This window comes from Pseudonaja textilis, chromosome 3 (assembly GCF_049901715.1).
Source record: "Pseudonaja textilis isolate UNSWEBS1 chromosome 3, rPseTex1.2, whole genome shotgun sequence".
Taxonomy (NCBI): Eukaryota; Metazoa; Chordata; class Lepidosauria; order Squamata; family Elapidae; genus Pseudonaja; species Pseudonaja textilis.
Genome location: NC_141992.1, coordinates 74,434,070 through 74,460,429, shown reverse-complemented (window position 1 = coordinate 74,460,429; position 26,360 = coordinate 74,434,070). Strand labels below are relative to the sequence as shown.

General features: G+C 37.2%; 1 long non-coding RNA gene across 1 annotated transcript in view; it reads left to right on the top strand.

The window, feature by feature from the left end:
- The window catches only part of LOC148126166 (uncharacterized), an 82,165-nt gene extending 59,137 nt beyond the window's left edge, over positions 1-23,028 (top strand). Inside the window, exons 4-5 of the long non-coding RNA XR_015742904.1 lie at positions 1,246-1,305; positions 22,877-23,028. This is a non-coding gene — a long non-coding RNA (uncharacterized LOC148126166). The remainder of the gene's footprint in view (positions 1-1,245; positions 1,306-22,876) is intronic.
- The last annotated feature ends 3,332 nt before the right edge of the window (positions 23,029-26,360 follow it).

Here is a 26,360-nt window from a genome sequence, read left to right as displayed (position 1 = left end):
AATTGGGCTTTCTGGAGATATGGAGACATTTGATGTAGTGCTTGTTTACGTGTACAGCATAGCATGTGGTGAAGCAGATACACATACAGCTTTGTACATATTCTCCTAATTCTGCTGATTGTTTCATGCCTGTACTGAGGTACCAAAGGAATTAATCACAATTGCATACAGATGTATTCATCTGCAGGTAGGAGGACTATTTGGCCTGTACATCAAAGTCAAAGAGAGTTTCAAATTTAGGCAATTGGTTTTTTAATTTTAAAATAATATACAAATTATTGGTCTCCTCAGCCCATTTTCAATGTGTACTTTATTTTCAAGTGTTTCATTTTAATTTTTTATTATAGCTAAGGGCCATAACAAAGCAAGCATCTTGGGCTCTCTTAACAGGTTTTTGTCATTGGGTATGAGCACTGTGCATCACTCATGTTACTATACTACTATAAAATGAATTTCCAAGTATGTGAAAGTCAGAGCTTTGATGTTTGAAAATCCTTCTGATGTACAGATGCTATACCACACAGCAGGTCAGCCAGAAGTTCCTTGCCATTTATGTTTCCAAATTCTAGCACTAGAGGCTGTAACTAATTATTGGGTGAGTAATTAGTCAACGTTGGGTGCATTAGGTGAAACTTCTATTGTGCAGTATCCTGTCTCATTCTGGATAATGTAATCTTCTATTTGTAAGTCTTTTGTACTTTATCTTTGCTTTTACATTTTTCTTACATACCTACCATATAGTAATCATCTAAGAAGAGAAAGACAGTATAGTTATGCCTTATATTTTTTCTGGAAGAGGTAAAAAATCCATTTGGAAGCTGCTACCTTTTTTAGTTTGATTCTTCTATCTGGTCCCAAAGGCTGTTTGAAGAGCCAGAAAAAAAAACACTTTAAAAAGTAAACTTCAGGATATAACTTTAAATCAGGAAGTAGCAGGCTGAAGGAAATGCCTCATTTGAAAAATGTATTCTGCAGAGGTTGTTAGTCTAAAGATACAGATCTTTCCTCACCCATTCTAAATTTCTTTAAGACAAAATTTATTTTTGAGGTGTTGGCCTTGAAGGTAGTTTGTGGAAAAAGAAGTCAGGATGATCTGCTGGTTGGAAAAATACATTTCAAACTACTTAAACATCAACATTTCGTCTTATGTGTGGCTTTTGTTGAGTAAGTTGTCTGCATGACAGAGTAAGTGGTGGGATGTTATGGTAACTGGTAATGACCCTTGAATATTTTGGTTTACCACAGTACAGAATACCAAATGCAGGAGCTTTTCCAGGAAAATGATACCAATCCTTAGGATTAACTGTAAGTATCTGATTTCAATAACTTTTCTATTATTTCAGTTCCCAGTTTTGGAGTTTTCTCCCTGGAAGGAAAAAAAAAGTTTGGGGGGCATTTGACTTTTTTTTCAAGGGGGAGGGTATTTTGTATGTTACAGCATTATCTTTGTAATACAGGTAGTTCTCAACGTATGACCACCGTTGAGCCCAAAATTTATGTTGTTAAGTGAGAAATTTGTTAAGTGAGTTTTGCTCCTTTTTACGACTTTTCTTGACACATTTGTTAAGTGAATCATTGCAGTTGTTAAAATTAATAACACGGTTGTTTAAGTGAACCTGATTTCTCCATTGACCTTGCTTGTCAGAAGGTCACATGGCCCTGAACACTGCAATGGTAATAAATATTGTGCCGATTTCTTCCTCAGGAGCACCCCCCACCCTGAATCTGATTTGGGTCCCACTGCTAACATTTGTATTGTTCAGAAAAAGAGCAAAATTCTATATCTTTGGTTTTATTCCTTCCATAAGGAAAGGCAAATCTGTATGTGAAATAACACATATTACCCTGCTTTTCGGATATAAATCATACACAATTTAAGCTATAGCATTACCTCATCCATCCATAGTGGGAACTTTAAGAAAATGTCAACTGTAAATTTAGGTGTGCTGTTCTGGAAAATGGAATCTTAATTTTCTCAAAATGATTCAATTTACAACTGGAATATCTAAGTCACTCATGCCATAAACAGAAGTGGTTTCAAGAGCCCTTTATAATCAGCCTTGGTGACTTTTGCTCTGTGACTCTCATGAATATAAAACAAAATGATTGAATTAACTCTATTTCCTCCCATCTGGCATAGTAAGAAGAAAGCAGTATAAATCTGCAAACACTTAAAAGCTTTATTGTCATTTGTTTTCCTTGGAACCCCATAATTATGGTAATGATTCACCTGCAACACATACTCAATAAGGCTTTTGGAGTGGGGATGTGACTCATGAAGTTAAAATGGCATATTATAGAATGTGCACTAGCAACCAGTAACATTAAATCTCAGGAAAACTGTAACTTCTCCTTCATGTTCATAAACATGTATGGTATTTTGAAAGAAATGCTGCTACTTTTAAGACAACAAAAGGAGACAAACATAAATAAGGAAGATAAAACTCCTCTTTTCCCACCTGACCTCTACCAAATATGTCTGTCTTGCTGAAGAGTTAAAAATCTCATACAACTGCATGTCTGTGGGTCAGGAAATCTGTCTAAAAACTAGAATTTTGGAATAATGGCTACATTAATCTGATGAGCTGAAAATCTCAGGTCACAGATGAAATTAGGGCTGGTTATACTGCAAAGCTGATATTGTAATGCTGTTGTGATGGTCACTCAGTACAGTAGTGGGATTCAATTTTTTTTACTACCGGTTCTGCGGGTGTAGCTTGATGGGCGTGGTGTGGCTTGGTGGGCGTGGCAGGGGAAGGATACTGCAAAATCTCCAATTTCCTCCCCATTCCCAGGAGAAAGTTACTACAAAATCCCATTCCCTCCCCACCCCACTAACCTGCTTTCCAGCTCTGTTCTCCTGTGCAGGGGAACAAAAGAAGAACCAGCAGATCAGCTGGGACTCAGGAGGCAGAGAATAGATGGGGGCGGGGCCAGTCAGAGGTGGTATTTGCCAGTTCTCCGAACTACTCCAAATTTCTGCTACTGGTTCTCCAGAACTGGTCAGAACCTGCTGAATACCATATCTGACTCAGTACGAACATTTTGTGGCAATAGCAGAATAAAGCGAAGTGGTGAACCATAAGCAAACTCTCAGTGGCCTCACCGAGCAATGCAGATGGGTGACAATACCTCTATAGCTGTATTGGTTGTTAGTGAATAAGCCATCTGCTAGCTCAGTTTCCTTTTCTTGCACAGCAACCTTGCACAATCTGAGAAAAGACTACCTAGAGAAAATCCAATCCTTTTTGTGGACGGGCACAACAGTTGGCACAACATTTAAGGATTTAGAAACCAAAGCCTCTTTCTTGCTTTCAGTTTGTTGGCTGGACCAATCTAGCTTTTGAGTAACTTATAATAGATTTATTGCTGCTTTTTTTGTCTGGTGTCCTAAGTGGAAAATATCCAAGAAGCACAAATCACCATCATAGTGGGTACCAAATTATTTCCTTTTTGGAAAACTGCATTACTAAAACAGAAGCCTAGGGAGCTTGCATGGTTTTTTTTTTTCCCCTTTGGTGGAAAGAGCTACTGAGGCTATTTCTGCAAGAAGTGAGTTAAATTGTATCCCACAAGTTTTCTTGAACAAATATGAGAATTGAATCAGGAAAAAGAAATCTTCAGGTTCTTTAAAAATATTTTGTGCAAAGCACTGTAAAATAGCCCAATTGATAATGCTAATACAGGAACTTTATGTACGAAGAAGCAAAATATTGTATTTTCAAGCAATTATAGTCCAAGCAGGAACAAAATTGGTCCAATATTTTCTTAACCATCTGCAGACACTGCCACCAATTAAATTCAATTTGTTGCCCTGATAAGTATGTTCAGATAAAACTTTGCAACAAATTAAAACCGGCGCTCATAATTCACAGTAAAACTGTCATTAATAAGCCCTGTATGTATGAAGCTTTAATATGTGATTGATTATGCATAATCTGCAACCAAAACTGCCTCACTGTTGATCTGTACCAGTTTCTGCTTTAATAACATGAAACTATAATTCTATTTGGGACATCAGAACATCATAGCTGATAAAGCTTCACATGTATCAAGTGAAGAAAATTGCTCAATTATTTAAAGCTTAATCTTTCTTAATATTATTATTAATATTATTATTAATATTATAATATTATTATTCTTTATATAAAGAATTAGAGTACAGTTAGTCCTCAACCATGGTCATCTGATCAAAATTTAGACGCTTGGCAACTGGCATGTATTTATGACAGTTGCAGTGTCCCAAGGTCATGTGATCACTTTTTGGGATCTTTTGACAAGCAAAGTCAACGGGGAAGCCAGATTCATTTAACAACTGTGTTACTAATTTAACAACTGCAGTGAGTCACTTAACAACTGTGTCAGGAAAGGTTAAAAAATGGGGCAAAACCCACTTAACAACTGTCTTACTTACAAACAGAAATTTTGGACTCAATTGTGATCATAAATAGAGGACTATACCTGTCTGTTATGCCTTTTTCCCCTGCCATTAGCTAAGAAAGAATTCTTGTGTCATCAACATCTAACAGTACCTATAAAATTGTGTGCCCAGTATGCAATTTTAGGTGAAGTTTCATTTTTGGTTAAACATTCAACCATCAAGTTAACATAAAAGTTATGTAGAGGTAGACTAAGGATACATCCTTGTTTAACCCATTTCATGTAGGGCATGTTTAATGACAAATGACTTGTATGTAAACAAGAATGAATAAGTGGCAATCAATTGTTAGGTTTATTTTACTTTTTGTATCTGAGGAAACAAAAACAAAAACAAAACAAATAACAACCAAACCAGCATATAGACCTGAGTTTAACTTTTTGATCTATTTCTTCAGTTAAATATATTAGGAGCTGGTTTATTATACTGAAGCAGGCTGTAAAGTCGACTTGTTCCTCTGCCAGTCTATTTACTAAGTCTCACAACTTTAAATAGAGATGTCCATCATAGATATTATTGATTGTGTTTAGTAGTATAATTGAGTGTACAACATAGGGTGGTCTTAGTTACTCTTATTAACAATTTAAAAAAATAATAGTACTCTGGATTTTGAAATTCAGACTAAATGTGTCCACATAAAGTCAGAATTGTAGCCCATCTCACAATATAGTTTTTTAAAAATCCACAAGAGCAGAGGTCACCAACTGGTGTGCCGGGGAACACTGGTGGTCCATGAGAAAATTTTGGTGGTCTGCAGAGAAATGCCCCCCCAAGCACTCCCCCCACAAAGCAATTCATCCAGGCTGCACAGGAACACAAGGCCCACATAGCCTACACACTCGCTATCCCACACCCTCTGGCTGAGCGCAAACCTTACCTTGAGTAGAGCCATGCGAGCTGGAACTGGAAGATAAGACCAATGGCAGGGGAGGAAAATCCGCCCCAGGGTGGCTTGCTGACATTGGTGGGAAAGTCAATCCCATATTCCAGAGCTGCATTAGTCACAAGTCTGGCCCGCTGGTCATCCCAGAGCAGTTTCTTCAGTCCATGGCAGGCCGGTGCACCTGGGTGGAGGAGCAGCTGCTCTGGGATGACCAAAGGGCCAGTCCTGTGACTACTGAAGCTCTGGAATATGGGACCGACTTTCCCACCAATGTCAGCAAAAAGTGTCAGTCAAAATTCATATTAGTGGTCCGCGGGATTTAAAATTATGAGTTGGGTGGTCCCTGAGGTCCAAAAGGTTGGCGACCCCTGCACAAGAGGGTCAGTCACTGTTCTGGATATTTTAATAAATTTTAGCAGGCTGACCAGTAAACCTTTCCTGAAACCGGTTGGAGCTTCAGGCTCTTTATTAGGCAAAGCAAAGTTTTTCCTATGCACATAAAATTTATATGAACCATTCTCCCATTATTGCTGGCATATGGCTTTCTAGACATTTCTAGACATGGTTTAGTGTCTAAAAAGGAAAGAAGATGTACATTTGGCAGCTAAAATTAATTGCTTCCTTGCTTTATTAAATCCATTTTTCTATTTTGTTGCTATCAGTTGTTCATAGAGCTCTGCTTTTTATTTTGTATGGCATTCTGTTGGGGAAAGATTTAATGCCTTCCTGGAGAAATCAGGGTTTTGAATTATAAAAGAGAGAGTAACTTGCAGTATACTTATTTAAAGATTCTTGTCATTACTCATAGTAACCTAACCAGGCTGATTTGCAATAATGGATGTTCTGAAAACTAAAATACAGTTGGAATTCCCAGTCTCTTCAAGAGAAAATGGATTTTTTCCCCCTTGACCACTTTACAGAAGTGGATCAAATATCTGTTGTTGGAGTGAATCGGAATAGATTTTTCATAAATAGCTCCCAAGACAAAAAATAATATTTTTTTTAAACTACCAGGAGATTAGTATCACTATCAGAACCACAATCAATCTTAAAGCTGCCAAAGGACTATAGCAAGCTAGAAGGGTTTACACAGTTTCATGGCACCCAGATTAGCTTTCAGATAGTTTGTAAATTCTCCAAGATAGCTCCTCCTGATTGTCCTATTTAAAGCATTTAAATCTAAATTTCTCTAAGACTACTAAAATATTACCTGAATGCTTAGTTTGGTGTTCTACAATAGAGAGTGGCTCTCTTTTCTCAGGTTGCTGTTAGAATTTAAGGGGAAATAGCATATTATGTCTTATTATGATATTAAATGTATCTCCTACAATCCTATGGGTTTAAAATATAAACAGTATGTTATTGTTCCCCCTGCAATAATAGTTTCTTCTAGGGTGAAGCTGTATTGGAATCTCTTAATGCTAAATAGAGCAAGCAGCTGATTTCATTACATTTTGAAGATCAAAACAGAAATTAGTCTTGAGAATAGATTTACCATGTTTTCTAATTTGTTTATTTTGATTTCCAATAATTTAGAACAAGATATAATTGTTGCTATTCTGTACTAGATTTCTGCCTTCAAAAGCAAAAGCAATTTCTTCTCCTAGACAGGAACAATGTTTGTCTGTTTTTGTCTTGGTGAAGGTTACACAGTAGAAGCTTATAGATACTATCAAACGTTTGTTGAACAGGTCAACTGCAATTATTTATCCTATTTGTGAGACATTGTTTGGAAGTAAGCTCTTAAGAGAGGCAAATTCTGAACTACTTTAGTTTCTTCAGCTTCCCCCATCTTGTACCATGTTCTGGACAAAAAGTATCTGAATATGTCGCTTCAATTACTAACAGTGAAGAAGATAAGTAAGGGCGATGCTCAGGGGCTGGATAAGGGGCCCTTCAGGGCTGATGGTACTCAACATACAGTAGTTCTGAGGAAGAGCTAAGGATCTTTCAGAGTATTAATAGTATTTATGACATAGTTAGTTTAAAGCCTTCAGGACATCTAGTGGCTGATTTCGCCTTACAGGAAAAGAAAATCTGAAGGTGCAAAAGCAGAATTACAGTGGGAACATGGAACATAGGAGGCATGAGCATAGGAAAGCTCAACACAGTGAAAAGTGAAATGAATCATCTGTAATTTAACGTTTTAGGCTTCAGTGAATTGAAAAGGATACTAGACAAATTAAGTCAGAATATACCTACTTTAAGACCTAAAAACAAAAGAAGGAAGGAACAATGCTGCTTTTGTAGTTAGGATGAGTATAGCAAGAACAATACCTAACGCAATGCAATCAGTGACCAAACTATATCAATTAGACTTTGTGGACATCCTTTAATATAATGATCGTTCAAGTTTATTGTCCAACCACTGATGCAGAAGAAAAGATTAATGAGTTTTATCATCAAGTTCAATTTGAAATTGACAAAACATGCAAATAAGATGTGTTGCTTGTTATTAGAGGCTGGAATGCCAACATTAGAAATATTAAAAAGATCCACATACAAATACCTGCGAAAAAGGAAAATGTAGTTGGATTTCATGGCTTAGGATACCAAAATGAAGCATGAGAAGTACTTAAGCAAGTTCTACATTAAACTAAATAAGAAAGGAAATCAATTTCCATGATATAATCTTGAATATATATATATATATATATCAAACGAACACAATACAGAAGCCTGATGATGGCAGATGAGATTCTGCCGAAACGTTGCTACAACTTTAAAAGCACAACTATAATGACGTGGGAAAATACCTGAACAAAGCTGAATACCATACATGTAAGTATCCATGAAAACTTAAGAAAACATACATATACATATACATATACGTACGTACGTACATATATATATATATATATATTTGCTTATTCGGGTTTTCTTCCACGTAAAATTGAAAGTATCTAGGCGATGTTTCGATGAAGTCTCATTCATCATCTTCAGGCTTGTGTCTTTGGCTTTGTGCTTCTCAGAGTCCCTGCGAAAACCTCAGAAAACACACACACACACATATGTATATGTATATGCATATGCATATGTATATGTATATGCATATGTATATGTATGTGGATCTTTGGTTATTCGGGTTTTCTCCTGCCTAAAATTGGAAGCATCTAGGCAACATTTTGATGAAGTCTCATTCATCATCAAAGCCCTCCTCCCATATAAAAGGCACTACAGGCAAAATCAGCAAGATCCTCCAAAAACACAACATTAAAACAGCATTCTGCACAAACAGAAAAATATCCATCATCCTAAGAAATCCTAAAGACAAAATCAACTTGGAAAACCAAGGAGTATACGAAATCCCTTGCACCGCCTGCCCCACCACATACATCAGACAAACTAACAGAAGAATAAGTGCATGCATTGAAGAACACAAGAACTCAATCAAAAAAGAAGAACCGACCTCTTCCCTGGTCCAACACCTCAAAGCCACAGGACATGAGATTGACTTTAAAAATACCAGAACTATTGCCAAAACCAAACACTTCACCAACAGAATAATCAGAAAAGCCATAGAAATAGAAAAACGCCCACACAGCATGAATAAACGAGATGATACCTCCCACCTACCAGCCATTTGGAAACCCGCCCTCATTAACAAATGAGTACCTAACATGAAGAATGACACCAGACCCACACCCACGAGGACCACACAAGATGCTACCACCACACTTCCACGTAGAATGCAGACTCACACCCACACAGAAGATGAGACATGACCACGGAACAGAAGCCATACCGCAGCTGCATCACTACCTGCTTCAAACCCCTCTGACCCATACATGAAGCGAATGGATGCCCACCACGAAGATGTGGCATGACCACGAATGTGAAGCCAAACAACAGGATCGCAGCTCACCAGCTCAAATCACCCAGCAGCTAAGACTAACCTGAGCACAACCAAGCCCCCACCTGAACAGAACACACCCCCAGCCAATCAGAACACAGCCAAGCCCCCACCCAATCAAGTCACACTCCCACTAGCAGTTAAAAGGAAGAAGCAGCTGCAAGCTCACATTACTCCAAGAAGCACAAAGCCAAAGACACAAGCCTGAAGATTATGAATGAGACTTCATCGAAACGTCGTCTAGATACTTCCAATTTTACGTGGGAGAAAACCCGAATAACTAAAGATCCACATACAATTCCCGCGAAAACCTCAGAAAACAAATATGTATGTATGTATGCATAGTGTTCAGCTTTGTTCGGGTATTTTCCCACGTCATAGTTGTGCTCTTAAGGTTGTAACAATGTTTCAGCAGAATTTCATCTGCCATCATCAGGCTTCTGTATTGTGTTCATCTGTAAGTCAGACTTTTACAGTTGTTTCAGTTTTAAATTAAGGGCTAGCCTAATTTAGCCTAATAGGCTAGCCTATTCTGGCTGTGTCAGAATGGTTTTTTCTTCATCCTGATTGGTTGGGAGTCTTGGTCTGTGTTTATTGGTCTTGGAGTTTGCTGTGTTCTGCTTGACTGGTGTTTCTAATATCTTCTTTCCGTTTTGTGGCTTTTTTGGTCTTGATTGGCTGGCAACATTGTGTTCCTGTATTGGAGGCTTTTAGTGCAAGTTGGCTCCGAGTAAATGGATGGCTATCATTTATTAGGAAGCTAGATTTCATCTGGGTGCCTGGTTGGGGTGTATTTGAGCTGGAGGTATCAGGGGGAATCTGTTTGTGCACATACACATACACACACACACACACACACACACATTTCACATAATATATATATGTGTGTGTGTGTGTGAATATGTGTGAGTGTGTGTGTGTGTGTTGAAGCCCTGAGCCTTATTGATAGAGAACCAGAACAACTGTGTAATGAACTTAAAGAAGTTGTTAAGGATGAAAAGAAAATGCCAAAGAAGGCCAATAAGGCCAAAGACAAAAAAGACAGAAAGGAATTCAATAAGAGTTTCAGGCAGAATAGAAGAGAGAGAGAAAAAAGATTGTGCTAATGACATCAGATAGAACCTTAGAATTGGCAGTGATGATATGAAAGTGGGGGAAAGCTTCTGGTTTTTAAGAGGAACCATCAACAGTAAAAAAGCGGTCAAGAATAATGCCATAGACTAACACCTGGTAAAACAGCGATGAAGAGCATGGAAAAGATGTTCAAAAACTGTGTTGTGTCTATATCTACAAAGATCAGAATAGTGCAACCAACGGTACTCTCTGTGATAATTTATAGAACCAAAAGTTACTTTGAATGGGAAAAGTAGGAAATATATTGAAGCTTTGATATTGGAGCAAGTTCCTGAAAATGTCATGAGCTGCCAAGAAAACAAAGAATTATTGAACAATTCAGCTCAGAGTTATCTTTCAAGGAACAAATGACCAGGCTCAAATTATCCTACTTTGGGCTCATTATGTGAAGAGCTAGTTTTCTGGAGAAGGCACTAATGATAGAAAAAGTGGAAGAAAGATTGGAAGACTTGAAGGACCTAGTTAAGGTCAGATTGTCTTCTCTCAATCTCTCTATATATTCACTAAAGGCTGAGACTGACTTGGTGGCATATAATCAATCGATAGATCAATGTTTTTACAGAGAACTGCTTAATTTTAAAATTCAAGGACAGTCAATAATAAGTTTAGATTTATAAATAATGAGCAAAATGAAGTTTTCCAATAATACATTTTTGTGCCCCACATCAACTCAATCCAGTCATTTTATATTAGAGAGCTTTCCTACTGTTATTTGATCTATATTTTAATATGTGTATGTTGACATCTTCTGCACTGATAAATACAGTATATATATAGTTTTTTTCAAGTTTAGATTCTATCCACAAAGAATAATATGAGGATTGTAAAAGCTTTGAAATTTTGGGAATTGTAAGAACATTTGCCATGTAAGAAATTTTAGAAACCTACTATTTTCTGTCACAAGTTTTTTTTACCTATTTTTTTCCTTCAATGATATATTTTTAAAATTCTAGAAGTTTCCTCAACATTATTAAGACTAATATTTGGAATTTAGATAATTCAGTTTATGCTGCTTGTTTGCAGCAGCTAAACCAGTACGAAATAAAAAATGATATATTTATCTTCATCTACAATACATGAGCAACAAAATTAAGTGACAAGTTTTGTAATCCCTAGACACAAAGGAAAATACATTTTGCCTTAAGTTGCTTTTTACGATGTTTATTTTTTTATTTGCAGGGCATCCATTTAAACAATGGGAAAAATTTCTGGGCTTGGGAGATTTACGAGCTGCAGAAGTTTTTCCCTTCTTAATGCAGCTATAGAATTTCCACCAAATGGATGTTTATGTTCTGATTTAACTCATCTGGGCTGTTATCTTTATGAAGATGTTGGGGATATGGCAGCAAATCAAGCCACAAACAAATAGTCAAAAATGCCTAAATAAATTTAAAGAAAGTTTGTCTTTTAACACAATGTTTTTTTGTAGAGTTCGGCAAACTGGCTCCTGAATGGCCAGACTAGCGTGCATTCACATGGCTGCAGAAGAAGCAGTATCAGATCACGGGAAGGGGGTTGAGGGAGAAGTTACTAAATTAAATAGGAAAGTATAAGGAGAGGGGGGAAAAGGAGGAAAAAGGTAGGTCAGTGCAGGGGCTTCGCCAGTAGCCTTTGTACACGCTTTGAACCATATTTGTTTGAGAAGCAGCTGCAAGGTTTTAGGGTTAGCAAGCAAAGCATGGCTCAGCAAGTGCTCTCTTGGGCATGCACCAGAAACCCAAGCATGCACAATGTTGCAGAGAACCTTCTTTGCTTGGGGTTTAGTGTCAGGCATCGCGTCAGATCTTCCTGAGCCCTGGTCATCCCCATGTGTTCCCATGCAGCTGATTTCCAGTTGGCCTGCGGTAGGACTCAAGCCCGCCAAACCCCATTTCTCCTAAGACGATGGATAAAGGCAACAGTACGGGAAGGATGGCTGGAAGGGGCGCTGCTGCCCCTGTGAACCCCTCAGAGCTAGCTGGGATGAGATTCCGCTCCTGCCCAAGGGTTTATCCCTTGTGTTTGGCCAACAGCTGCAGCAACATGCCTTCCTAAAAGGTCCAAGCAGCTGTGCTCAATAAAAGGACCCAAAAAATGCCCGGGCTCCGATACTTTCTATTAGCCCACATTATTCACACAGTAGAGGCTGCTCCTTTATCTTGCTAGGAAGGTGGTTTTTCTCTGGTTCTCATTTCTGTTGCCTGCGGTCCTCCCAAAAAAGGATAACTTCTGGTTTTCTTGTCAAATGGGACTGCATACTACACAGTGCAGTACGTACATGCTGGGTAAAGCCCACTTAGTAGACAGGCAAAGAATTAGGGTTTTGAGGAGGGTCAAAGTAGATCCTGGGCACTGTGCTGCAATGGAGAAACAGGAAATGGAGCAGCGGATGTGAGGGAAGGAGGAGAAGCAGGGAAAGAGAGAAAGCAGCCTTCTCCTTGTCTTAGGCCGGTCGCTTCGTTTCGTGTTTCTCCCTTGCAAAGCAGTGCCCAGGGTCCACTTCAGCAGCAGCAGGGTGGGGTTTCGGGGATGGTCAATCCCCATTCATCACAGAGAACCGGTTGTTAAATTATTTGAATCCCACCACTGAGTACATTGTATATGCCTCTTAGTTGGAGGGTGGCAGGCAAAAATGTATCAATTTCCAAGAGAAATTTGAATTCAGTCAGAATGGATTACTTAAGTAGTATGTGGAATAAAGCATAAAAGAAAGAATAGTTGATAAATGAATGTAGATGAATGTCTGAAAGAAGAACACTGAGATGGCTTGGTCATATAGCGCAGTGGTGGCTAACCTTTTTGGACTCCTGTGCCAAAAATTGTGCACACGTGCGCACTCGCGTGCCAGCACCCCCAGAAGGCAATGTGCATGCTCCCCCCACTCCCCCTGCGCATATGTGCACAATCCCCCCCCACCCCCTTACCTGCACTGCGCCTCCCAGCTGATTTTCGGTTCATTTGAGGCCTTTTTTGGCCTCCCAGAGGCTGGAGGAAAATTTCTATAGCCTTTGCAGTTCAAAAAATAGGCACATTTCATCACTTCTGGTATTTCCGGAAATACAGGAAGTGATGAAACGGGCCTATTTTTCAGCCCACAAAGGCTTTCCTCAAGCCTCTGGGTGGCCAAAAAAGGCCTGAAACAGGCCAAAAATCAGCTGTGAGGTACGCACATGTGCTGTGAGGTAAGTTTGCCTGCAGCTCATGTGCCAGCACAAGTGGCTCTGTGTGCCATCTATAGCACATGTGCCATAGGTTCGCCATCACATATATAGAGAGAACAAATGAATTAAAACAAACATATAAAGTCAAAGAGAACGGCTTGAGAAGAAAGGAAAAATAAGAAAGCCATTGTTGAGTGGATTTGGGTAGATTCTGAAAAAAGAGACATGTAAAACATTTAAAGAGCAAAATACTGTACAATGTATGGATTAATGCACAGATGTGGTAGAATCAAGTGTGTTTATAAGGAGAGAAAGGTACAGAAAGATACAATAAACTGAGTTGGTGTAAACCAGATTTAGTTATATTTTCTTTTAACTTACTTCATATTATTCTTTTGTGTATTACTCTTTTTCCTGGACTTTGCTTGACCCAGCTTATCCTGAAACACACAACAGTATGAAAGTCATGTGTGTCCCACAGTTTTTTACATGAAAAAAGAATATAAAGTATGGTGTCCGTCAGTTGTTGTTAATCATTTCCATTTATGCTATTATAATTATTTTGACCAAACAGCAAATAACATTTTGAATAGCTCGCTGCATTTTGCAAAGTAGTTAATTTATCAAACCACTTTGAAGATGAAGACTACTGAATGATCAAAAATATTTGTAATGCAGATTAGAATAATTGTAAATAAAATAGTATGTACAAAGTGTTCCGGACTAGCAGGCTCAAAAGCCTGCAACTCTGATTGGCCCGCTGATAGCAGATCGTGATTGGTCACCTCAGACTGATCCGATTGGCTAGTAAACGGGCTGCCGCGATTGGTCCAACCAAGCGTGGCAAACTCAAATCACCGTCATTGGCTGCCTAGCCGCAGCCAGCCCTATATAAGGGGCTGTTGTGGCTGGGATAGCTCGCTCAGATCTGATGTCACTAATAAAGAGCTGTTGTTGCTATCTGAGTCTTGTCTCCGTCATTGAACCTATCCTCCCAGATCTAACACAAAGAAAACTAAATATTTAGATTTCAGGAAAATCTTACATTTCTTGTATTTAAACTGCTTGCCAGATACATTTTACATGTCTTTTTTTAAAAATTCACATACTATTTAGCTGAAAAAGTATTCTGTTCAAACAATTTCTGATATATACATTTCTGAAACATAGATTTTAAGGACATTACAGCAGAATTTGTAGAATTGGGAATTTAATATTGATTTAGGCCATTTATACTTACACAGACCACACAGAAATATCATAAACATATTACTCCTGTTTGCATTTCATGAGCTTTGAATTTCACTGTTTATATTTTTTGTCTACATATGCACAGTTATATCCATGCAATTTGATATACAACATACCAACTGAAGATGGAACTTCATTCTATGTTCATACTGCCAACCCTTCCCCTGTAGCCTGGTTTTTCTTCAAAAAGACACAAAACAATTATCTATCTATCTATCTCTATCTCTATATCTATCTCTATATCTATCTGTCTATCTATCTATCTATCTATCTATCTATCTATCTATCTATCTATCTATCTATTGTATATTTAAGCCAGTTAAATAGCCCATGACCATGTTAGTAGATGAATTTAGCTTCATTTCTATCAGATAAAATACTTTATACAGGAATATATCATGAATAACTTTGTACACCTGGGATATACCTTAATTTTTCATGTCCCTGAAACAATGTATTTTCTACTTTGTAAGTTTTGCTAATATAATATGCTTTTAGCTGCTTCTTAAGTGTTGTATTTAGAGGGCACAGCACTCAATCTCTTTCAGGGAATATTGCCAAAATGAAAGATTTCCATAATAGAATAAGTAATAGTTTGTGTACAGGAGGTTTAGATTCACACTATAAAATAAGTCTGCAAAACAAAATACAGCACATTTACTGATGAATAATTTAAACCATACAGCCATGCAAATTTGATAGCTCATTACAGTGCCCAAACTCTTCATTTTCTTTTTCGTGAATTGTCTGGTTTTTCAGACAGAGGTTGTGCTATGCATCAGAGAATATATATAACAAGAACAGAATGATCAGAAACAAGGAAAATGGGGGGTGCGGGGCGCAATCTAGATAATCAAGCTGCTTTTTCTAACTGCAAAATACCTTAGAATAAGCCATTCTATCTGGCAGCACATACAGGAATATAAAATATGTATAGCATGTTTGCCAATCTTGGCTTAGCTTTTACTTTATTTGTAAAACTACACAAATCGTTAAAAAAAACAGAAATGATACAGACGTGCATTTATTTCCTATGTTTTCAGCTTAGGATGGATTGATGTGAGCAAGTACATTAATAACATATAAAATACATTACTAACATAAAGTTCATTAACACAAAATTCAGCCTATAGTAAGTGTTATAGTAATGATATGCTAGAGACAATACGTGAGAAGGGAACTCTCTGGCCAGTGTTGAAGTCAGCTAGAAGAAGAAACCCACATCTTCCTTATGGTATAAAAAGATAGCTATCCAAACTTTGTCCAAACAATTTTGTCGATTTTTGTTGTTGTTGTCTAATCAGGGTCTTTGCTGAAGAGAGATAATAAGAGCAATTGTCTTAATTTCTATCCATAGAGGATGGGTCATTATTTAAGTAATCAGATAGGTACTTTTACAGGTAGTTCTTACTTAACAAGCAGTTGCTTAGCTGTTATTTGAAGTTAGTGACAAACCTTCCCAGAGCTACTTATGATTCAAATTTTGAAGTTTCAATGGCTGTACCCCGCCCCCCAGTCATGTGGTTACACTTTGCCATTTGCAGCACCGCACAATCACATAATTGAAATTTTTGGCATTTTTTGCTGGTTTCCACTGTTTCTTTCTAGTTTCCAGCAAAAAAAAAAAAAGCCCATTGGGGAAAATGGATTTCCTTTATGATCTCTGTATTAGTTTAATGGCTGCCCCATACATGTAACATATATTGCCAAAAAGTCGTAAACTTGGGATATGGTCACTTGCATAACGATTGCCACAACTTTTGATCAGAATTCCAGACTCAATTCTGGTCATACATCAAGGACTTCCTGTAATTCAAAGAAATAAAACTAATCAGTAAAAATATAATCTAAATATTAATAGATGCTTTAAAAATGAAAGAAAAAAATATTGTGATATGGTGCAGTAAGAAGAAAATGCATGTGACCATGTAACAGAGCATTCTACTCTGCTTGGTTCTTAAGAGTCTTGAGAGGACCCATGACATGGAAAACATTATTAAAAGTAATGACTGGAGAAATAAGAGGTTCTACTTAAGCAAGAGAAATTAAGAAGCTGTGGAAAAAAGAAGTGAACTCCACAAAATTTTGCGGGGAATTACGAAGTTAAATGGTCGTTGCTTCCAAATTTGAGTTAAATTATTAGTATGTCAACTATGGCAAAGCCCTGCTTCTTGAAATTAACTAGAGGTTGTATAGTGCTCGTAGATACATTAAAAATTTCTAGTTTTGGAATAATTTGACATGAAGATAAAATAGAAGAACTAACAGCCCATAAACCCAGAAAAATGGCTCAGATTTATTCATAAGTTGCTATTCAATCCAAAATCTAAATGACCTTATCTCATATGATAGAAAAATATAAACATTATTAAAGAGGATGTAACAAGGGAAAATATATAATCTATCTTCTATTAAAAACAAATTTATTTTAGTTAAATATATAATAACTTTGTAGTATTTGGATCTTGATCGAATTATCCACCTGGCAAGTTTTGCAAACCTCCAGCAACTGGCATAATTTATTACAAAGACATTCGGAAGTCACTTTTAGCATAGGAGCCAAAGGCATTGGATCTGATCCAAACTTAATGAGTTATGATTCTGTGCAGCTTCTAACCTGAATTGTGATTGATTGATTGATGAATTGATTGATTGCAAGTCAGTATCGACTCTTAGCAGTTGCATTTTCTGCATCAGGGATCCCCTGGGGCATGGCTCACTATCGGGCTGTGGCCTATTCAGAACCCGGCCGCATGAGAAGCGGGCCGGCACACATGCACATATGTGCAGCTTGACTCACACAAGTGGTGGGCCAGCACGCACCCGCAGGCAGCTGCAAGTTGATCTCCGTGGCATGTGTGCGTGTACCAGCCTACCACTTGTGCAAGTCAAGCTGCAAACTAGCCCGCCACTCACACAGTCAGGTTCCCCTCCTCCACCAGCCAGGTTGCCAAGCTGCAAAGATTGAAAACTGCTGTTCTATATGATGATATGTCTCTAACCTGGTCCTTCAAATCTTTTAACAGTGCACCATTTGCCTTGTAACTGAATTTGTCCATCTTGTTCCTGATTATCCTATAGCTGCTAACATACCAATTTGAGGTTAGAATCTCCTTCTGAGTTAAGAGATGTTTTGGAAGACTTTCTTTGTTTTTCCATGTCTGTTCATGTCTTCAGTGTCTTTACAGAGGTCATTATAATACTGCTTCATGCCTCTTCTAAGAAAGTCACTGAAAGTTTCTTAAGTTCCTTCCTGCAATTTTTATCTTTTTTGGCTTTGACTTCTATTCTCTTCATGGCAGTTTCCACAATTTATTCTGACATCCAATTTGACTTTGTCTGTTTCTTCATCTTTGGGAGTCTCTTTTCACATTCATACTTTTCATATGTATAGAGATTTTATCCATACAAATTTTTTTGTAAAGATATAACTTTTAACTGCATTATTTTGTTGTATTTATTTCTATTTTTATTTGCTTGCTTGACGTACTACATATATATTCATTATTCACACACACACAAACATTATGCATACAGTATATCTATTTACAAAGTATACATATATAATTATTTTTGCAAAGATATACATTTTAACTATATTTTCATCTTATTTTTATATGCCCTGAATTTCCTATGATGGCTTTTGTGTGCTTATTTCATCATGTTTTATTATCCTTTGCTTTTTCATATTTTATATTTCTATACCCATTTTATGAACTATTACTTAATGTTGGTATTTGGCAATAATTGTTTGTTTACTAAAAGAAAATCATAATGTCATTTTCACAGAAGAAGGGATTCAGTTGTAATAGTTTAATTGTTCCAATAAATAGAAGCTAGACTTTTAAAAAATTAATTAAAACTCAGTTTCCTAATAAAGCAGATGCTTTTTAATCTTTCAAAAAATTTATCCTGTAGGAATATGGAACCAAACAGAAAAAATTAGCTATGTTAGCTCAAGTGTGTCAGAAATATGATAGAGTGTTCCACATAATAGGAAAATATGCTAATATGTCAAATGTTTCACAGTGCAATGAAAGAAGAAAGCTACTGTTACTGTTATCTGTAATTATCTCACAAATTATTAATTATATTTAATGAGATAAGACTTTTTCTCCTTTCGTTCCATACAGATAAAGAGGAACAGCAATTTTCACACCCCAAATTAGGCCACACCCACAGAACCAGTTGTTAAGAAATGTGAATCCCACCCCTGGCCATAGGAGTAGTGATGGAACAGGCCACCTGCTTAAGACCATCCAAGGTCTCTCCAATGCACTGAAATACTTCATGCTCTCCACAATTGCTTTCTTCCCCACTCAGCCTGCTGCACTGGGTCACTTACCTTGTGAAGATCTAGCAAGCAGTCTCCTCCCCAGCCTCTCAGCCTTGTGCGCCCCTCTGCAGTTCCATTTAGGCCTGTGCAGGACTCGTCCAGCACTTTGCAGGCCAAAATGGAGCTCCTGAGGGGTGATCCGCCTTTCCAATGGTCCATTCAGGCCCTGTCACATTGCAGGTGGAAATGGAGCTCTCCTTGGGTAAATGAAAGAGGCCTCTGGAGGCCCAAATGGACCATTGGAGGGGTGGATCCATTCCTCCGAATCTCCATTTTGGCCGGCAACATGCAGGACAAATGTTGCAGAGCCTCTGGTTGTTCATAAGGGCGAACAGCTGCTATGATTCTGCAAGATTCTTAGTTCCAGGACTTGTTCGTAAATGCTAGGGGATGCTTATCATGTAACTTCAAATGTTCACTAAGGGAACACTTGTAACCCAGGCATTACCTGTAGTAGAATTCTAGTCGTTCAATGACTCTTTTGGTAACCATCAATATTAATAACAACAATAACAAAAAGGGTTTTTTGCAATGCTTTTGCTATTTATAAATAAGTAGTTTTAGATTATATAAAAGAAACTGCAGCTTGACTGGAACTTTGTGGTAAACAGTCTTTCCCACATAAGCCCACTGTGCTGTGACCCTGCCTGTATGCTGCTTTAAAATTCTTGCCTGAATTTTGGACAAAAATCTAACCAGCCTTAGATCATTTCTGGAGCTGTTTTGTCACTCTGGTCTATCAGAAAGAATACTTTCATGTTTTCATTTCCTAAGCAGAAATTTTACACTTTGCAACATCTTGATGTTACAGATTTATGACTGCAATAAATACCTTGTGTGTGTAATTGGCAAGCACAAAACACGTAGATGCTTCCAAGTCTCACGTAGTTCATCTTTCAGGGAAATCAGCAACTTAAAATGAGAATCTGTACCTTTGTAAGAAAGAATTATGGGTACTGTTAGATCTGGGAGGATGGTTCAAGAACGGAGGCAAGACTCAGATAACAACAACAGCTCTTTATTAGTGACTTCAGATCTGAGCAAACTATCCCGGCTGCAGCAGCCCCTTATATAGGGCTGGCTGCAGCTAGGCAGCCAATGAAACCGATTTGAGTTTGCCGCTCTTGGCAGAGCCAATCGCGGCAGCCTGTTTACTAGCCAATCGCATCAGTCTGCGGTGACCAATCACGATCTGCTATTCGCGGGCCAGTCAGAGTTGCAGGCTTATGAGCCTGCTAGTCCGGAACAGGTACAGTATATACTGACATTAAAAAAAAGAAATTGACATCTGATTGCTTCAGTTAAAAACTGCTCATGCTTTTATCCTTCAAAGAAAAAGAATAGGTTGAATTGTAAAATATGCTAAGTAAACCTTAATATTAGATCCGGTTACTCATGATGATTTTCAGGAAGTTGCCTCTCTTTGTCCAACTCTAACACTGTAGATGTAATTGCTTATATCAGTTAATTGAATGGTGAGTGATTTATGCCCAAACTTTCTCAGCTTGTCTTAAATAACTTGGAGATAATGCTACTTTTACAATATGCCTCATAGAATGAAGAAGATGGCTCCTCTTTGGACATCTTGAGCCAATAAAAAATTCTGGATGAATTTATTCTATTGAAATTCTGCATAAAGGGTAGGAAGCAATGGATTAAACAGAACTCTATTAACCCTTGAGGTATTGCTGTCTCAGCAAGACTAAATAACTAATGTTGAGTTAATGGTCAAACTTCAGTCCATTTCTAAGCGGATGGATAATAAATTACAAGTATGGAATCTGGCATATATGGGCTCCAGGGACATCTTTTAAAAAGCATGGGAGTTCAGATTTCAAAGCTTGGTGTATATATATACATATTGTTATTTTGCATTAAATTGTAATTCAACCCTTAGAAGAAAAAGATCAATGTATTGATAAAACTCATTACACATTTACAAACTGAATTTCTGAGTATGGGGGGACTCAGAAGTAATTAAAAAATAATTAATATGTATGGTCTGCTGAACAATACATGAAAGAAATTTCATTGCTAGCTGATTTTAAACAAGAAAAATGGACAGTTACAGATTGAAAACAAGAGGCAATCTGCCACAGATATTTGTACCTGTAATTATTACATTTCAGATTTCTAGTATTAGAGATCATCTTTTACAACTTTCAAGACAAGTAATCTCATTAAAACTGAATGAACATAAAATTATGATCTACTCATATCTCTCTTTATATTCACAGAAAGATTTGTATTTTGGTACCTATATTTGAAAGAAATTAGATACTTAAATATATGTTCTGTTTCACTCTTGAAGCTATAAGATCAAAATATTTGCAAACCCCTTTTCTGCTCTGGAATTTTAACATGCATTGTGCTTTTCTAATGAGTAATAGCCATGAGTTTACAAGCTACTTTCGTGTTTTCTTCCCAGGGTTTGAGTGGTGAGAGATGGGTATACAGTAGCCTAAGCCAAAAAAAATTTCCATCTTATATTTTAAGCTATTTTTTATCAACAATTTTATATGCTTACTACAGTAATAAATGGCTGTCTGACAATCCAGTACTTCAAACAGTCAGTTGTGATGTAAATGGATTCCAATAAAAAATAAATTAAAGGACCAATCCGCAACAAGTTGGAAAAATAACAGCATTAAGCATCAAACAATACATTTGAAGCCTAGAATAAGGGAAACCTATAATAGTGACTACTCAAATACAGCATGGGGTACAACCATTATGTTTATTAACAGTTTTAAAATTGATATGCAGTTTGAGGTTGATTAGTCTAGAAATTATGAATATAGGTAGTCCTTGACTTATGACAGTCATTTAATGCAGCAATCGCCAAACTTTTTGGCACCAGGGACCAGTTTTGTGGAAGATAAATTTTCCACCAACTGGTGGAGAAAGAGGTGGAGGAAGACAACGCAACCTAGATCCCTCACATACGCAGTTTACAGAAGGTTTATGCTTTGGTTGATGTTCTTTCTCCTCATCAAGATTATTCCTACAGTCCATTATAGTCAGAATGACAGTTATATGAATACTGCAATGGAAAAAGTATATTATTTTGGGGATAATAAATACCTCTAATTACAGTGCTAATTAACTTTTATTGCCCCATTAAGAACGTTCCTGAAACATATCATGGCTGTTTATCTAAACTATATTCTGCAAACTATCAACATATAATTTAAAATATTTTACTATTTTAAGATAGGAGTGCTTCAAAAACCTCCCCCCCCCAAAATGGAGAGCAATAGAATTGTATGTGTTGAAAAGCAAAAATTAACGGTTATAAGAAATTAAAAAGAAAAAGGAAATCTACTATAAGTTTTGTATTTCAATTCTGGAGTAAAAAAATAGAATATCCAGTTTTAGAGACTCAATAGGTACAAACTTTAACATATGTGAAATATACTTCTGATTTAAAAATAAAATTCATTTGTCAGAAAATACTACTTGTTAATTGAATCCTCCAGGGTTGTTGTTTTGTCATGGTCAAGTTATCTTAATCATTGTCATGTATTTAGGTTTTCATTCTTCATTGTATAAGCACTATATTTTTTAGATATTATTGTTTTTGTATTGCACTATTTTAATTTTAAAAGCTTGTTTTTTGTAGCAATATGAAATTTCAAACTGACATAACTAATAAAAAGCTCATTAAAGAAATATTTCTTACAATAAAGGTTGAAATAACATTTTTGTTCTATCTAATCTTGTTAGAATTACTGAATCACATTTCATTTATTAAGTATGGATCCAAATTGTAAAATATAATTTAATTTTCTTTAAAGTGCTAATATTGCAACAGCAATTTACAGTATTTCTATGTTTGCAGGAAAAATGAATCAAACTTATGAGGAAAGTCATACTGTTAACCTGAATTGTTGGTGGATGACCATGTGAGGAAGGTCACACTGTTGACCTGAATTTTTGGTGTCAGCAAAGTGATTCAGCATTCTGTCAATAGGAAACTGCCCATTTGATAGCTCCAAGGGAAACACTGCAAGACTGATATGGGAGATCTCTTCTGAATCAACAGTTGACCTAAATGTTAACTGGATCAGCTTGTCAACTGTGGTGGCAACTCCATCACTTCATGAAGATATCAGAGTGTATGCATGGAAAAGGTTTCATCCTAGAGGAGCGTAGTAGCAAGAGAGTTCTCCTGAATATTCAAACAGCATCCAACAATGGGTTATTTGAATAAAAGAATGTCTTAGTTACTGAAAGCATACATTTAAAATGATACATTGGTAACACTTCCTAAAGAAAATGTGAGTTCTTTGTAACAACTCCATTCTTCTGGAATACTTCTAGGATTAGAACAGCTCCCAACCTTTTACAGTTCAGGAAGGCTACTAACACCTGGTTGATTCAAGAGGTCTTCAGAAACTAAAGTAGATTTGGACCCCAGCAGTTTATGGTTGCCTTATGTATATATTGTTAAATGATTGTTAGGGTTGGAGTGTACCCCATATAGAGTCTCTGTAGTTAAAGTAGCTTTTAAGGCCAGTCAGTTGAGGGCAGGGGGGGTGGGGGGATGGTCAGGCAGCATCCAGCAGGCCTATATACTTTTTATTATACATGTTTAGGTACACGTTTTGGCAAAATGGTTTCTTTTAAAACTTATTACATTTGAAAGGAAAGCCAATAATGACACTATTTCAGAAACAAGTGTTGGAAGAATGTCCATCTGGGTTCAGTTCCAAGTGGGGAGAAAGACACTGGAAACATGGAGGCTGCTTGGAAGGATGGTTTAATGGTGAACAGGACCATGTGGGTTTGAAGTCCTGGGTAACTGACCACATGGATTGGAGAGTGAGTGTTATTTATACCCTCTCTTAGGCTTTGACTCTGAGTTTCCTGTTCCTTTGGCAAAGGCATGTATCCTATTGGTTGCTGTAGCGGTCATGTGTAAATCCTAGGAGTTTGAGAAGTTTGGTTGAACTCTGCTGAGTGATGTAATGTAGGGGCTTGGTTGTGCCATGTGGTAAGCTCTGCTGCTAGATGGGTAGAGGGCTAATCCTAATGTCCTGAGGGTCATGTCTTAATCCCATCAGCCTGAGGTTTAAGGTCTAGTTGTCTTGTGGATAGGCTGGTCCAATCTTTTGTCTTGTAGATAAGCTAGCACAAAAATATCTGCTGGGAGCAGGGAACTGGGGCTGAATTTCTGTCTCCAAGAGCATGTTTCTCAATTTCTCATCCGAGGAAATATAATATTCTGCCTTTTTAATATTTCCTAAAATATTTCATTCTTCTAAGAGGGGTGGGTGCTAACTTTCTTCATAAGAATGCACCAATAAGCATTTTTCCTATCATTTCAGAGTGGATATGTATTACTTAAAATAGATGTAATATGCTCCTTTATAGACTCTTGCCTCTGTTTCTCACCACAACACAAAACCTTCTCAATTTCTGTTTATGGAGCCAAAATAAATTTAGCAGCCATGCATCTTTGCAGTCAATGAAGCTGAACATTATTGACCCTGCTGTTCTACTTCAGAACTCATCCACAAAGAAAGAAATGAACATTTCTTTTTGGTTCTGCTTTTGCCTTAGGTCAGATGAAAATTCCAGTCCTGTAACTTGGATCCAAGTATACAACACGTATAAAACTCTTGTTGTCATGACCTTTAACTGGGTGAAACAGTGCATCATAAGGCAGCAATTTTTCAACCAATGTAACTCAGATGGGCTAATGTACAGAATATGTCTAAAATCCAAGACCAATTATTCCCAAGGAACATTCCCATTATTTGGGAATGTTGTGACTACTTTAATGTTACTGGCTATTGCTGCAGTCACATGATTTTTCAATGTTCAATGTGAACTTTCCCAGCCAGTCTTGCAATCCCCCCCTCCTTCCTTCCCTCACCCAACTGGAAAGAATTAACTTATCATGTGGGTTCTTAAAGAAGCAACAATTTTAAGGTGCATGAAGAAAGGCCTAGATATTTTTTATTGCTTTATATGCCCCTTCTCTGGCACACAAACATATACATGTATTTATATACCATCTTTGTTCAGGGACTCAGGGCACATACATAGTGCTTCATCCTCCTATATTTATTCAGAACAACCCTGTAAGGGGCTGCAGATGGAGTAGAAACTGCACTTATCTAGTGTCAATCAAACATATCAGCCAGTATACCTTAGTTTTTGTCCATCCTGCTTCAGTTTTTCCTACCTGAAATTGACGAAAACACCCCTTCCTTTGGCTATCAGAGATCAGATAGATTGGACTTGCTTTAGCCCTCAGAAAGTTACATGATCCTAATTTTAAACTTTCTCTGACAGCTTCGTACAATTCAGTGGAGAAGTCGGCAGGGATTCTAAACTGTTCTGAGTTGAGAATGCCAATGTGCAGCACTGTGTGTGTGTTTTTTTAAAATATAAATATTGTCAGCATAATTACCCCATGTGAAAAGAGAGGGGGGAGTCATGATCAAGAGATAACACTAAATGTCAGGATGTGTGAGAGAGAAGTCATAAACAAAAGGCTAAAAAGATCCAACCAGACAACCCGTGATCCACTGGGTTATCCTTTCAAAGATATTTCCTTACTTAAATAAACAGAATGACCACAGGCAGATTGCTGTTGCTTGGTTCTAAACCAAAAACAATAGCAATTTGCCCATGGACTTTCAGTTTCTCTGTTTATGTAAGGAAATACCTCTGAAAGGATGACTCAGTGGGTTACGGGTTGTCTAATTAGATCTCATCTTGCAATGCATGTTCCTCCTTAGTCTTTTCTTGTGAAGATCAGAATCATGGCTTTTCATGCACCAAAAATTTCTTATAAACACGAAAGGGGCAACCTTTTGATGGGAGAATTAACAATGGGAGGTGGGGGGTTGAAGTCCATGGTGGTTCAAGTGGCAGCACAAAATCTGCAGAGGTGAGATCTGAATTTACTTCCCTTTATTGTAAGAGGGGTGTTTAAACCATTTTTAAAATTTATTTTAGGGTTACACATCACTTTTTGTGTGTGTCCTGCCATTGTTGAGGAATGAACTATATGAAAATATCCGTATAAGTTAATCTTATGTGTTCATTTGAAGTATATCCAGAAAAGATAAAAAGTTAATCTAAAGAGTTGAAGAGTATTATGCCATAATGGACAATAAAAAAAGATAACCTAGCAACTTTGTTTTCCAGTAAATCGAAGCCGGGAAGTGCAAAATTCTGTAGTCTAGTTTTCTTTGATACATATCGATCTAGAGGAGAACATGATCTATATTCACTTACAGAAAACTATAGAATAAAAAGCCTTCTCTGGAATGGCAATTTTTAACTTTCAAAATTTAAATAAAAAGTCC